Source organism: Rhinoderma darwinii, chromosome 12, assembly GCF_050947455.1.
Source record: "Rhinoderma darwinii isolate aRhiDar2 chromosome 12, aRhiDar2.hap1, whole genome shotgun sequence".
Classification (NCBI taxonomy): domain Eukaryota; kingdom Metazoa; phylum Chordata; class Amphibia; order Anura; family Rhinodermatidae; genus Rhinoderma; species Rhinoderma darwinii.
The window spans coordinates 80,572,064-80,587,619 of record NC_134698.1 but is presented as its reverse complement, the minus strand read 5'-3'; the positions used below and the strand labels follow the sequence as shown (position 1 = coordinate 80,587,619).

Below are 15,556 nucleotides of genomic sequence, written 5' to 3'. Positions count from 1 at the left end.
TCAGCTCTCAGATGGTATTTTGGCATTGCCTATGGTAACTACCCTCAGCTCTCAGATAGTCTTCTGGCATTGCCCAGTTGCCTGACCATTCAGTCCACCCCAGGTGCAGATATGAATTGTGTGTGTGTTGTTGTGTGTACAGCAGATATCTACAAGCCAAAGAAACAAGCACCGATATGTTTACCCAGGGCTTTAGTGGCTGTAATGTATTAATGAATATAAGTATGTACTGTGACCGCTAGAGATCCAAAACCAAGATTTGTGTTGTTTAAATTCTCCAACAATGTACGTGTTGACTGCACTTTATATGAGTTGCATATTTGCTTGTCATCCACTAATATATTCTGAACCAGGATTAAGGATTTATTTGAGCTTTGCAACTCTTTAAATCCTGCGTCAATACAAAAGACAAACAGTTATCCTTATTCTGTAGATAAGAACATACATGCATGGAAATGAAGCTAATCCTGGATGTCAGGACCTTCCACACCTTGCGACAGCCTAAAGTTATGACTCCACTGAATGCAAAACTGAGATGGATAAGGAAAAAAAAAAGATTTACAAATGCATATGAAGGTCGTTATTAAAATTGGACGTAATCCTAAGAAATGGAAAATAAATGGAGATATCATATGACTGAATCTGCTGACTCTGTGGTATCAGAGATAGAGGGGCGGCTGCACTTAGGAAACAGAATACCGGGAATTTATGGATTTATCATTTGGTTAAATCTCATGTACATCTGAAACGGTGCAGAGAGTTGAACATCGAAGACACTTAATTGTTTCGAAAATCTTCTACTTTTTGCCATTTCTCTTTTTATAGTTACAATGTATCTCTTGTAGGATAGCAGTGGTGTATGGGGAGATAAGGAACAGTAGAATACATTAGTATAGATTGACCAATTGGCAATGGGTTTTTCCACCACCATTACTCCAACCACCATTTCTCTATTCCAAAGACAGGAGGCCCGGGGCATGTACCCAGCAACCCCAATCTGAAGTGCTGCCATTCCTAATATAAGAGAAGAATGGTATAGCCACCACACCAGTTGTCCCCACTCCCCTCGGCTGAGGAGACTCTTGCATACAGTTCATAGGGCCAATAGCTGCCACATATCTTATTTATGGTAAATATATGTGTAATGATGGGGGTAGGGAAACAGACAAGTGAGCCCTAATCTACCCACCCCTCAGTCCCTGCCTACTTGCAACGACCCGCCCTAGGCGACGGGGTACAACTGGGCGACGGTCCCTACGCTAAATAAGTGCACGACAGACAAACAGACAAGGGTACACAGAAGCAAAGGGAAATGGGGCAGTTGCCCACGGCAACACCGTGAACAACAAGAGTGGTGAACGAGCTGAGTCAAACCAGGAGTGTACGAAGTACAAAACACAGAGCAGGAGAGTAGTGAACAAGCCGAGTCAAACCAGGAGTGTACGAGGTACCAAACGCAGAGCAGGAGAGTAGTCAGTAAGCCAGGGTCAGTATGGAGCAGGGTCAAATAGTACAGAAGCTGCAGCAGGGCCAGGAAACCAAACAGAAGAATCACAAGCAAAGGAGGAACAGGAAAGGCAGGTATAAATAGACAGAGGGCGGGAGCTAGCTCCGTCTGGCCAGGCTGCGATAGGCTCTGCCACTCCTAAGCCTGCCATCCTGAGTGGTGGAAGATGGAGTCAGTCTCACAGACATAGAAGCAGGTGCAGACTGATTACCTATGGGCGTATACACAGAAGCTGTGCCTGGCAGATCCTTAACAATATGATCTTGTTATACATTTGCATAAATGTTTTACATTAATCTCTACATCAGTGAGGTAAGAGGGGTATAATACTAATTCAGCAGCCAAATATTTTGGGATCTCAACATTTAATTGACAGCAAACACCATCTCACAACAGGACTTCTTATTTAGTTGTTTTTTGTTTTGTTTTTTTAAAAAAGCTATTATTTTTAGATATAGAAATATTAAACAGTTATTTCATGATAGAATACATTTTAAAAAAATCCTGAAAATAAGAAGCAACCTATTTTGAAGGTTATTAACTCATTTGCAACAATTTTTTTAATTGCTGTAATGTATCTAAAATAAAGTAAAGAAAATATGTAAATATTGTAGTCTTGAATAAATATCACAATATTTTGTGCCTACAGCTGCTATGCAGACCTATGTGTCTCCATGGTTACAGACCACAAACAAACAATGTGTGCAGACTGAGCCTTTCATTTGTCCCTACTTCTTGGTCCCCACTGAATGTATGTTAGTACAAAGTAGAGGAGAGAATGAAGGGATTAACACATGACTGTAGGATTAGACTGCACACAGTTTGTAGTTAGTAACTATGGAGATGCATAGGAATGCAGAAGAGCTGTAGACACAAAACGATATAAGATTTTTCATTAGGAAAATTTATAAATTTGCTTGTTTCTTAATGCAGATCAGTTAATTGACTGACTTCAGAAACCCCTAGCAAAAACAGCAGAGAACAGCCATACATGGGGTCAGAATGTATTATTACATGCCGGCCATTGAAATTAATATCTGACCATGTAAAACATGGGCCGGCAAAGATTCGAGAATAGCTCTTTGTTAGCAGATCTCTGTTTTGGCTCTTATACAGTAGGTACAAAATGCCTTATAGAACATATAGAAAGGGATTGTCCCGTTTAGAAAACCCATTACCATACACCCTATTTGGAAATTCTGGGTTAATAGAGGGGGGGTTCTCTGTTCAGGATCCTCATCTCTTAGTCAGAGTGGAGAGCGGTTACACAGAGCGTCTCTGGAGGACCTGTCCTGTATTACACACATAACACATTGATATGAATGGACACTGTGTAATGCTTCATTTCTCCTGTGGTGGCGCTGCAGAGAAACTGAACACTTACTGACAGACTCCCGAGAGATCCCAGCAGATCACTGGGGGTCCCAGCAGGAGGGCACTTTGTGATCAGTTTATAGTCATGGTCCCCTCTAACAAGTAGGGATTGTCCAAAGTGGAGAACCCCTTTTAATACTTGAAGGCTGTTATGTTATTTTAGGAAAAATATCTTCCTTATGGGCTTTTCCAACTTAAAATCTAGCTTCACTGCTGGAAACAGAATGTGAGATAATTACACCTTTTCGCAGGTGTTCGATGAAAAAAATGAACATCAAGTATTAGTAGAATTTTATATCTATTTAATTTTATAAGGTTTAAACTGCAGAGAATTTATTTTTAATATTTTAAAAAATCATAATATTAAGATGTGTTTTACCCATTGCATTAATGCCTACAGGGAAACGCTTCCAAAATGAGAAATTGTGAAAACTCATATGAAGTAAATACAAATATTAACCATGTACGTCTGTAGATCTTGGGATCTATTGATTGTGATTTGTAGCATAAACAGACACAACCTGACTACAAAGCATGATTTTTTATGCTGGCAGAATATAAGAGGTGACCCATTCCTAAATAGTAGTCAACAGGCTGGGCAGTTACTAGAATTCCGAAATTCTGAGCATTTAGTTAGTTCCAGATCTTAAAGGGTATGTAGACTTTTGCAACCACGTTTTTATTTGCTCCAACGCATCTAAAATAAAAAAAAACAACTTTGCAAATAATCTTAATTGTTAAATCTACTAAAATTTTGTGTATACAGCTCCTATGCAGACCTATGTGTTGCAATGTTTACAGACTACAAACAAACCCTGTGTAGTCAGGTCCTGCAGTCACTTCTCTCTGCCTCCTCCTCTATTGTTTAGTTGATCAAAAAGAGTGAAGTCACGCATGACACATGATAGATAATCAGGCCACATAGGGTTTGTTTGTAGTTTGTAACCATGGAGTGACATGGCTCTTCATAGGAGCTGTAAACACAAAACGGAAGAGATTTATAACATTCCAATGTTCCTGTGATTTATATGACCCATGGATGATGTCCTGTTTGTGTTGTGGGACTCATTTTTAATGTGTGTGTTTAAACTTTAGGAATAAATATAAATCTTCTTAAAGTGGGGGTTCTGCGCTCTCTCTTTTGTAGGTTAGTGAAAGTGCTTTATGTACTTTAGTTTACGACATACCATTATTTGCAGGGATATTTTCTTACTACCAGTTAGCTAAGTATATTCGATGTGTATATCTGCCACTGTGATTGTCTACCACTGTTAATCATGAAAAAACATAGTTGCATAAGTATACACGCCCATTAAGATCTGAAACTATGCAGATCATTTTAATAGCTGTTTGGTCCACTGGCTATTCTGTAGGACTACCTGTAGTCAGCTAATGGGCCACCTCGCAATGTTTTTGTACATATAAGGCTTCGTTCACATCTGCGTCGGGACACCGTTCATGGGCATCATTAATTTCAATGGTGACGGATCCGGTGCAAATGGTTTTCCTTGTCTCAGTTGTGTAAGGGTTCCATCATTTTGAAGGAATGAATAGTGCAGACGACTACGGTATTGATTCCGTCAAATCGACTGAACCCTTGCACAACGGTGACAAACGGAAACCATTTGCACCGGATCCGTCACCATTGAAATCAATGGTGATGCAAACGGAAACCTATGGTTTCCATTTGCTTCAGTTTGGATTCCGTTCATGGGTTCCCCTGACGGAAAGCTCCGGTGGAAACCATGAATGGAGCCCCAACGCAGATGTGAATGAAGCCTAACAAAGGAGCATATTTTGGATAATAAGTAGTGGTTTGCGTTGTTCTATACCCCATGGATCAACAAAAGAGGAGGAATGATAATAAATGGTTAATTGAACCCTAATTAGGGCACTCAAGATATTTACTACCCCTTCAGTTTGAGAATTGGAGGGGTTTAGATCTTACATGCACCCACCAATTCCATTATGACTTGTCTATATGTTAGAAAATCTGTACGGTGAAATCCCTGTGTAATTCTGTCATCCTTATCATAAATGACCCATCTGGTGTTGTGTTATTCTCATAAATGTTGTCATCATAATTTTTCATTCATCAGTTCAATAAAACCTATAACACAAAATCATCTCAACACCTAAGACACAAACTTTGCTAAACTCTTGTATATATTTGAAGCACAGAAGATTTATTATTGTATAACTTTAGAATGAAATGTTTCCAATATTAGATACATATTAACGGGCTGGAGAAGTACACATCATTCATTATGTCACATAGTGATGACCTCATTTGTGCTACATAATACGGTTAATGTGACCCGTGTTGCAGTACAGTGCTAGCTGACACCAATTCAGTAAGCTAATCACATTGCTGACTCTTGCTTTTCTCAGGGCATGAGTTAATACGAGACATCAGTAATGATAAAACACTGTACTTTGCACCAATCTCCAGTGTAACCTCTCCCCCAGGAGACCTCCGTCACTGCATAAACATACAAAGATGAAAAATGCAGCAAGTAAAGAGTCTAATGTTATTTATACAAAGGTGACCCAATACTGTACAGAGAATATATTCACTTACAGCCCGTGCCCCAGTGGAGATGACATGTTTTATTACATTGCAGGAACCTATGACTGGGATCTGCCTTGTGGGGACAGTCCTTTCTTAATACTCCATTAAAGGTAATTACATTTTTTTATTAAGGGTAGTACAGGATTAAGATAGACTTTCAATTAAATCTACAACCAAAGATTGAACATTTCACCTGTGCCATGTGGAGCCCTCACAAGTACTACGATCATTGGAAGACCTTACCTACCCGTATAAGTACCACCACCATTGGAAGATCTTACATACCCATTATAAGTACCACCACCATTGGAAGACCTTACCTACCCATATAAGTACCACCACCATTGGAAGATCTTACCTACCCATATAAGTACTACCACCATTGGAATATCTTACCTACCCATATAAGTACCACCACCATTGAAAGACCTTATCTACCCATATAAGTACCACCACCATTGGAAGTCCTTATCTACCCATATAAGTACCACCACCATTGGAAGATCTTACCTACCCATTATAAGTACCACCACCATTGGAAGACCTTACATACCCATATAAGTGCCACCACCATTGGAAGACCTTACATACCCATATAAGTACCACCACCATTGGAAGACCTTTCCTACCCATATAAGTACCACCACCATTGGAAGACCTTACATACCCATATAAGTACCACCACCATTGGAAAACCTTGCACACAACTAAGATTTTGACACTATGTGGAGTCGAATACCATCTGAGGACATCCACACACATAGACCTCCTAAATTTCCTTCTACCATCCTATCATGTGGAGATCTATACACACCTACGATTTAGCTCTGTGTGTTGACCACACAGACCTTGGGTTTTAGGTATTATGTGGGGATCAACACCATCTGAGAACAAACACACACACATGGGCCCCAAAATGTTACTTCTATGCGGGTAGGGGTCCACTACCACATGGAGAACATTACATGCATCAAGGTTTTAGCTCTATGTGGGAACCTAAACCAACTAAGGACGTACCCACGCATAGACCTGTCAGTTCTGTGGGCACTACTACCATCTAAGGACCTACTTATCTAAATTTTTATTAAGAAAAGATAATGGTATTATGATCCTTAGATAAGTTTTCCTTCCTTTTTTGATTATGTTGTGGTGTGCACTACCCATAGAGAAAAACCATGGTGCACATTTGAGTTGCCCGACCCCTATGGACACCATAGAAGCAAAAATAGCTGCCTCTATGTCATATAAACCATTGAAAATCCATATGTTTTACCAATTAACTTTTTTTCCCCTGTAAGGGCACTACCTAAAGAGCTTTATTTAATACTTTATATGGATAATATTTCCAAATTAATCATTAGGCTTAGGTCACAATATTACTTAATTGAAGAAATAGTCATGTAACCTTTCCTTGACATTGTACATGGTAGGTTTCTTACATTGAGAATTAGAGGTTGTGTTTTTTTTTAAATTTATTTCCATAGCCTTATATTTGGCTACAATGTGTCATGGTCTGTGGGTATGTGCACCTACTAGGCAGCACCGCCGTAGCAGGGAGGCAGCTGGCCAAGCAACAGAGCACCCAATCAAATCCCGCACTAGGGTACCTGAATAGTCCAGACAGTGGCCGAGGCTTTACACAGATGGAGGTGGGTGCAGCAGGTTGCGCCAGATGTGGCGGATGAAACTGGATGTGGCTGAAGGCAGCAGGTGCAGTAGGACATGACTCCAACACTAACAGGCTCAGGAACAAGAACACAGCACGGGATACAGGATACAGGTAGCAGCGGGAACAGGATAACACTAAGGGACCATTTGCTAGATGGACATGGGAATGCTAACAACGCTCAGGCAATGAGCAAAGGGGCAGGGCCCTTCTTATAGTCCAGGGAAATCATGGTCTAATAGATGATGATGCTACCATTTGCGCATTCTGGCCCTTTAAGTCTGGGCATGAGCGTGTGTGCACACCCTACGGGACACAGCGGACTAGAGCGGAAGTGAGCACTGGGAAGGAGATGCAAGTCAGCGCTCACAGATCCATGCCTGCGGCTGCCGGGGGTGAAGTAGTCCCGACGGTCCGCGGCCATGGACGCTACACAATCCCAATCAAAGCAGAGCCCTACACTAGACGTAGCAATAAAAGAAAAAGTAACCTCAAGTAAAGTGACTGTAGTAAGTACTACACACACCAATGGAGATAGATTTGCAAGTACAATTATTTTTATTTCCTACACCAGGGTGCAACGTTTCAGTCCAAACATAGACCTTTGTCAAGCACTTCCTTAGAGTGGTTAGTCGCCGTGACGGCGCAAGGTAGAGCGGATGACCGCTAATGAATGCGCAAGTAAAGTGATACATTCAATAAAAAGGGGTATTGTTTGTTGTGCAGTGAGAATTATGAGCGGCCGGCTCTGCAGCGAGGGGTTCAATACCGGACAGCGCTGTTTTATGATCTGTGTGCAGAGTTTGACAGACAGGACCAGAATCACACTAAAAACCTGCACAAGCTATTATCAGCAAAGCATTGTGTACACAGCGACCATTACACCAGAGCAGCTTCAAACAGATGGGCCCATACGATTTAATCAAGGAAAAACGAAAGAAAAGAAAATATACTGATTATTCAAAGAAAAAAAAAAAAAGCGAAAAAAACAAAACCTCTAAACATAGTCATAAAAGCCACATGGATTTAGAATTTACAAGATTATTTCCCACTAAAATAAAACATGACTTTTTGGTAATATAAGGAACGCAGGATATAGATATTGATGTGTTTGGTGATTTGGATCCCATGATGTCATCAGAATCTCAGGATTACAGTATTAGGCTTTAGGCTTTAAAATTGTCATGTCAGCATAGAAATAAGATATTCTTTTCAGTTTTCACATTTTTCTCATACACTCAATGGCCATGGATGAATCTCCTGTGATGGTTAACTCTTAAAGGGGTATTCCCAACTTAGACATTTATGGCATGACAGGATATGCCAAAAATGTCTGATAGATGCGGGAAATCTGGGAGTCCGAATGGGTGTCCCCCTAACCCATCTTGCCACTGGCCGCTGCATCCAGGAAGGAAATCAATGGAGAGGTGGCCAGAAATTCCGGAAACGGCAGAGCTCGATGCACATACATACACATATATACATGCACATACATACACATACATACAAATACATACACACACATACATACATACATGCACATACATACACATACATACATGCACATACATACACATATATACACATACATACACATACATACACGCACATACATAAACATACATACACACACATACATACATACATACACATACATACACACATACACATACATGCACATACATACACATACATACATACACATACATACACGCACATACATAAACATACATACACATACATACATACATACATACATACATACATACACATACATACATGCACATACCCTACCCCTGCTTATACATAACAAAGCAGTACATGCAATTTCTAACTAGAACAAAAGTCAGTGTTTTCTACATCCTAGGGTCTCGCATTGTCGTACACATACATAAGGGGTACTCATACTGGTCTCATGTTGTGCTTTTATTTCACAGCACAGGGTATGTTCATAGCCTAGGGGGTACTAAGATATTACTTCTTTGGGTACAGGATACTAGGCTTAGAAACATTGGTCTACACAATAGCTAACAAAAGCTTATTATTTTATTAACAATCCCAACACATCGCTGACCAATAACGGCAGAATCTTTTATACTGTACAATACTAAATGTGATCCTATAGATAGAATTTACCAGTTTAAATAAAGAATATAAAGCAGGCATCCTACCATATTGGGTCAAGCGTCCCTTTAATATTGCAATGTGACTGGGTCTTAGTCTGCGGATCCATCCACTATAGCCCAGGACAAGAAGTATATAGTCAACAAACCCCCCAAAAAAAACAAAAAACAGAGCAGCTCCAAGAAGAAGGTCAAAGATCTTTGCAGTAGGTGGTACCGTAGTGTAAGTGCACTGATATAGTACATGCATGCCGCTCTGATTATATGCTATGTATCTGGCTATTTCCAGCATGCACCAATGAAAGCTATTTTTAATGATAGGCTCCCTACTTGTGCATTAGCCCTGCCTCAGTAAGTCCTCTATGTGCACTGATGGAAGCCTATGAAGGGTGTTCATGCAGTGACAGTGACTGCAGCAATGTAGTGCATTGAACAAGGACTCAAAGCTATGTTCCCACTGATCACCCTTTATACGCCTATTAAGTTTGCTCGGCATTTGCCCTTTATTATGTGCTTCAGTAAACAGTCAAGTTTAGTCCATTAAGGTGTTCTATTCAACAGTCCTACTCCGCAGCCGAGCCTGTCACAGTTTACTTGAAATTGGATCAAACTTTGAAAATTTATTGTGAAGTTTAAAGTAAATTCTCTGAACCCTAAACACTCCGTCAACCTGAGCAAAAGAAAAAGACAAAAGCAAAAGGCCACAGGTGTGCTCACCCAATGCTTCATCCTGGGATCTGTAGTTCCTCAACGGAGTGCAATTGGAAGAGGGGGTTTGCAGGCAGACAAGGAATCCAATATATGGAAAAATGTGGAAAAAATCCTCAGCATATCCACATTTGAAAATATAAAAAAAGAGCTTTATTAGAACATAAGTTTAAAAGTCCAGAAGGACACAGGTAGGACGTGTTACCGCTAACGCGTTTCGAGCACTGCTATGAGTAAGAACACTTTATTCGAAACGCGTTAGCGGTAACATGCCCTACCTGTGTCCTTCTGGACTTTTAAACTCCGTCAACCTATTGGTCCTGCTGGACTCTGCTTTGGTAATCTACCATACTTCTAAGGCTTCGTTCACATCTGCGTCGGGACTTCGTTCATGGGTTCCGTCTGAGCTTTCTGTCTGGGGAACCCATGAACGAATTCCAAACTGAAACAAATGTAAACTGTAGGATTCCGTTTGCATCACCATTGATTTCAATGGTGACGGATCCGGTGCAAATAGTTTCTATTTGTCCCAGTTGAATAGCGCAGTCGACTACGGTATTGATTCCGTCAAAACGACGGAACCCTTAAACAACGGTGACAAACGGAAACCATTTGCACCGGATCCATCACCATTGAAATCAGTGGTGATGCAAACGGAATCCTATGGTTTCGGTTTGTTTCAGTTTGGATTCTGTTCATGGGTTCCCCTGACGGAAAGCTCCGGCGGAGCCCATGAACGGAGCTCTGACGCCGATGTGAACAAAGCCTTAGAAGTATGGTAGATGACCAAAGCAGAGTCCAGCAGGACCAATAGGTTGACAGAGTGTTTAGGGTTTTTTGTAGCAATGTTCCTCTGTCTTGAAGAAGTAAAATGTGTCAATATATAGAGATGTAGCAGAGCTGAATTACTAATTCAGTCAGTTTTCTATGTGTGCATAATATTAACTGTAAGACTGCATGATAATATTAAAGAAGGTTTTGCATTGGCAATCAAGAACTCACAGTAAATGATCAATGCAAATATTTGCCAAAAATCCACTTAAGTAGAAACACGCATGCTCTTTGGGCATACATAAAGAGTGAAGATAGTGCGGCCTCAGATATAGCACTTATAACATAAATACATTCAGATTGTATAGTAATGATCCAATCTAGAATCACATAATCCTTCTAGAAGCACAATCCAGGTTAATGGACCAGACAATGGAAGATAATGATAGTAATCTCTGAATACTTTGCATAAGATATCAACATACTATGCAACAACCAGATGGAAATCCTGTAAATAGAATTACACTAAACCACATATGGCAACTCAACTGCCAAACCCATACTATTAATGAGCCCAATACTTTCTTACACAAGGAGCATATAAAACGAAGGCTAATAATACTTAATGCAATTCCATAGACTACCATAACAAAAATCATATGGACACAGATGTAGCAGAGCTGAAGTTGTTACCTAACTGTTTGTGGCCTGCATGGTCAGTACATTGTGATAGTTTAGTAGATTTACGTAATAAGCTGTAGATAAATACTTGCGATATGATAACAAACTCAACTCTGCTACATTTAAACAATTCAATTCTGCTTCAATTCTCACACAGTAGTTAAATCATTACCCCAAAGTGCCACAATAGAGATTAAATCAGCATTACCATCTTATTAAAACTTGGAAAGACCAACAGCAAGTGAAGAGTTAATGTGGTGTTCAAAACAGCAAAGTTCATAGAAGAAAAACAAATATAAATAGAATGAGAAAAAAACATCCACAATGCACAGCAGCGATAATGAAGCGTCTTCTGCAGTTAGTGGATTTCCACACAAGATAGACAGCACAGATACTTACTCCTATTCCAAGCAGCCCAAACCACATTCTATAGCAGGAGGAGGGGTGCAAGGCAAAAGCCTGATCTCTATGCAGATAACACATGGATGAGGCAGGGCTAATGCACAGCTTGGGAGCCAATCAGAAAAAGTAGCTTTCAGTGGTGCATATGGGAACGGAAAAAAAAAGAACAGCCTGGAGAAATGCAACATACTGGATTTTCCTGGACGATAAGCAGAGCTTATATATAATTGCATGGCATCATCGGGTCCATTAACCCTGACTGTGCTTAGGCACAGATGTTGCAGAGCTGAGTTGGTCATTTTTCAATTCATGGTGACACAGGACTGCAGGAAAAATCAGTTAATCCATGGGCTCTGCTACATCTAAACTTGTGTATTTAGATGGATTACCTTATTCTAGATTGTATCATTTCTATTACTAAATAATCCACTTAGACTGCTTAACAGGAAAAAAAAAAAAGGATCTGCAGACGGTCCCCCCTTTTTTTCCTCCTGGGGACTGGCGACACGTTTGTGGCATTCAATCACTCTTAGGATTAACTCAGCGTGGAGGCTGTACTGGGGGAAGTACTAGGTGCAGCTGTGCAATCCTGCCTGCTGAGATCTGATCTGACTTTCCTATCTCAGCCACTTGATCGCTCTCACTGCAGAGACGTTGGCTCAGCTTGCAGAGGAGGCTTGCCTAATGCAGAGTGAAACGCTCCCTCAATGCGCAGGAATGGCTTTGTCACTGCTGGATGAGAGAGACCCTCAGACCTGTATCCCACACCAGAAGCTTCCGGAGGCTTGTTTGCAAGACTGACTTGCCCTGTGTACAGCATGTGTGAGCTGTTATACCGAGGCAGGGGGTGGAGGGAGCAGCCTTTTGAAGAGGGTATTCTTTATGTCATTCTCGACAAGTGGATCTGTAGCTTTGTCTAGTGTGATAGATCCTGGAAGAAAAGCAGTATCTAGTGTCTGATGCTTATATTTACAGCCCTAAATTCTAGCCCCCCTGAACCCTCAGAACCAGAGTGCAGCTCAATTTGCAGACTGGAAGGTGGAGGATTAAAACCTGCTGTTGACCTTCAGCACCATGGACAGCAATCCACATCAGCACCTTGCGTAGATCTCTTTCAGCACCATGGACAGTGACCCAGATCAGCTCCTTGTATAGATTTGTTTCAGCACCATGGACAGCGATTCAGATCAGCTCCTTGTATAGATTTGTTTCAGCACCATGGACAGCGATCCAGATCAGCTTCTTGTATAGATTTGTTTCAGCACCATGGACAGCGATCCAGATCAGCTCCTTGTATAGATTTGTTTCAGCACCATGGACAGCGATCCAGATCAGCTCATTGAATAGATCTCTTTCAGCACCATGGACAGCGATCCAGATCAGCTCATTGAATAGATCTCTTTCAGCACCATGGACAGCGATCCAGATCAGCACATTGAATAGATCTCTTTCAGCACCATGGATAACGACCCTGATCAGCACATTGAATAGATCCATCTGAGCAGCTTATGCAGTGATCTGGATCAGCTCCCTGGACAAGGATCTACCACGGCACACTAATAAACGCTTTTGGATTGCCCCCACCCTTTTGCACAATCTGGATCAGAACCTTGGATAGGACTGGGGTCTGATTTAGCACCTCACACAGCAATTTAGCCAGCGACCTCGACCACTTTATGTTCCCAGCATTTGATTCTGGTGCTAATGTATTACAAGTAGCAGATAACAAGCCATTGGATTACAAGTGCAAAACAGCTTGGCTCACCCAATGGCTGCCATTACCAGTGGGTGCTGTCCGGGTATGGGCATTATGTTGTTTGACAAGGATGCTTGCATTACAGGACGGGTTTAAGGATTCACCAGGATCAGGTACATTACAAGGTCAAAGCTCCAATCTTGTATCTGTTTACTGTCTACACCAGGTGCTGGTAAAACTTAATTGTCTCTTTTGGATTTACTTCTGGAAGGTGATGCTTAAAAGCCTTTCTAAACTATTGTGGTTGAATAGTGCAAAATAATGTGTCAACCAGAGCAAGTTGTTGGTTGGATTTGACCAGGTTGCAGGATAAAGGTGTCTTCTCATGTGAACAGGCTGCATGCTATACACATGGTGGTGGTCTCAGCCCTCCTGTCCGTGTTGGGGGATGTTTGTACCCACACAATCTCCTTGCAACTGCTCTGATTCCTACACATTTTCCTGCTGTCATCTATTTTAATGGAGCATTATGTGGATTACCTCTAGCGAAAATCAAGGCTAGAATTCTAGAATGCCAACGCTGGGTAATGGCAAAGGGCACAGAAGTTACCGGAAAACAATTTGCAAGCCTGTGAGATTCTCCCTGAGGCACCCTGTTATCATTTTATCTGCAGGTAAAAAGTCTGACTGCAATCCTCTTTACTCCAGAGGCGACAGGTAAACACAAAGCTTAATCCTTCTATCAAATTGTGTTGTGATCTTGTGTCTTATGGCTCAGCTGCATTGCAGACTGCTTTACTTATTAATGCTTTTTCGCATTTGTTAGAGTGAGCTGAAATACCCAGGGGTTCCTGTTGTATGATGTTCTAGCAGAATAATTTCTATTAAATGGAAAATAAATCTATACAGGGGCACTTAATCTAACCCTGCAATGGGAGATCAGTTACATAGCTTCCTGGACTTTAGCTGGAAACCAAGTCTCTCCATCCAACCTTCAATTCTGCGTTGTAGAAATTTGCTCATCTCTTACTGAAATCAGAAATATACAAGCTAGACAGCCATAGAGATGGGGGACAAGGTCTTATGGCAGGATTTGGGTGTTGGTGCGCTATAGACTAATATCGACCCACCATGTCAGAACATAGGGATTGCACTAGACTATAGGATTTCTCCATAAACTAGCACTTACTGAGACTTTTAATGACATGCATATGTGATTGTTCTAGTTATGTAATACAAGCAGATGGCTGAGGGGGGGTTGTTCTGACAAACATTCAGCTCTTGCATGGTAGTAGTGCATATCCATAGCATGAGGTTGATTGGAGTCATCAAATAATCCATTTTATGACTGTGAGACCAGAAATGGAGGATTGGAGGTTTGATTATTTATTTATTTTTTTGGGGGTGGGGGGATAAAGTGAAGAGGATAATGCACTTGCCTTACAAGATGGTCTCATCAATGTTTCATGTTTATGGAGAATAACAGGTTAATAATTTAGATGCATTATGCTTTATCTGTCTGGGGGTTCTACAGCAGTCACCTTTGTAATATAAGCTTCTCAGATACTTTGCCCTCGCATCCTTTAAGATTTGGCCAGGGTGGAAGAGGGTGATGTTCCATCTTTCTTATTTGGAAGGGGGGTCTTATTTCTTTTCTTTAGTTGGTACATTTGACACATTTCCATATGAAGGCATTTGTTGGCAGCAGGATAAGAATAGAACAAGGAGGTGCTGTTTCCAAGGTTGGCAGGCTGGGGGTGCCAGTGGGCCACTTTTAAGGCTCTCTTCAACCTTTTTGCTTTAACCACTCCTTTGCCAGTTTCCAATGACACATACCATGTTTGCAAAATATATTGTTTGAATTGTACATTAAAATACTTGAGTTGGTGTTCCCTTTCCCATCCCCTTAAATAAGGTGCTGTTGTTAATTCATTTGGGATACTTGTTGATAAATGTTTGTGCCCCTTCTACACCTTGAGTAAAATGTTATGTCTTCAGTTCTTTTAATGGTCCTCTATGTATATGCAATAGATGGAGTTTTGCAAGGGACCCCAGA

The 15,556-nt window shown here is 40.9% G+C and overlaps 1 protein-coding gene and 1 long non-coding RNA gene across 5 annotated transcripts in view; one reads left to right on the top strand and one right to left on the bottom strand.

The window, feature by feature from the left end:
* LOC142664876 (uncharacterized) overlaps positions 1-13,378 on the bottom strand; it is a 155,483-nt gene extending 142,105 nt beyond the window's left edge. Inside the window, exon 1 of one of the 3 annotated variants that reach the window (XR_012851399.1) lies at positions 11,802-13,378. This is a non-coding gene — a long non-coding RNA (uncharacterized LOC142664876). Of the gene's footprint in view, positions 1-11,610; positions 11,766-11,801 lie in introns of those variants that run through there. The other 2 variants (XR_012851400.1, XR_012851401.1) reach the window with 2 other exon arrangements.
* LRFN5 (leucine rich repeat and fibronectin type III domain containing 5) overlaps positions 11,997-15,556 on the top strand; it is a 161,997-nt gene continuing 158,437 nt past the window's right edge. The window contains exon 1 of one of the 2 annotated variants that reach the window (XM_075844280.1): positions 11,997-14,217. The gene's annotated coding sequence lies outside the window, so the exon portion shown is untranslated. The remainder of the gene's footprint in view (positions 14,218-15,556) is intronic. The other variant, XM_075844279.1, reaches the window with a different exon arrangement.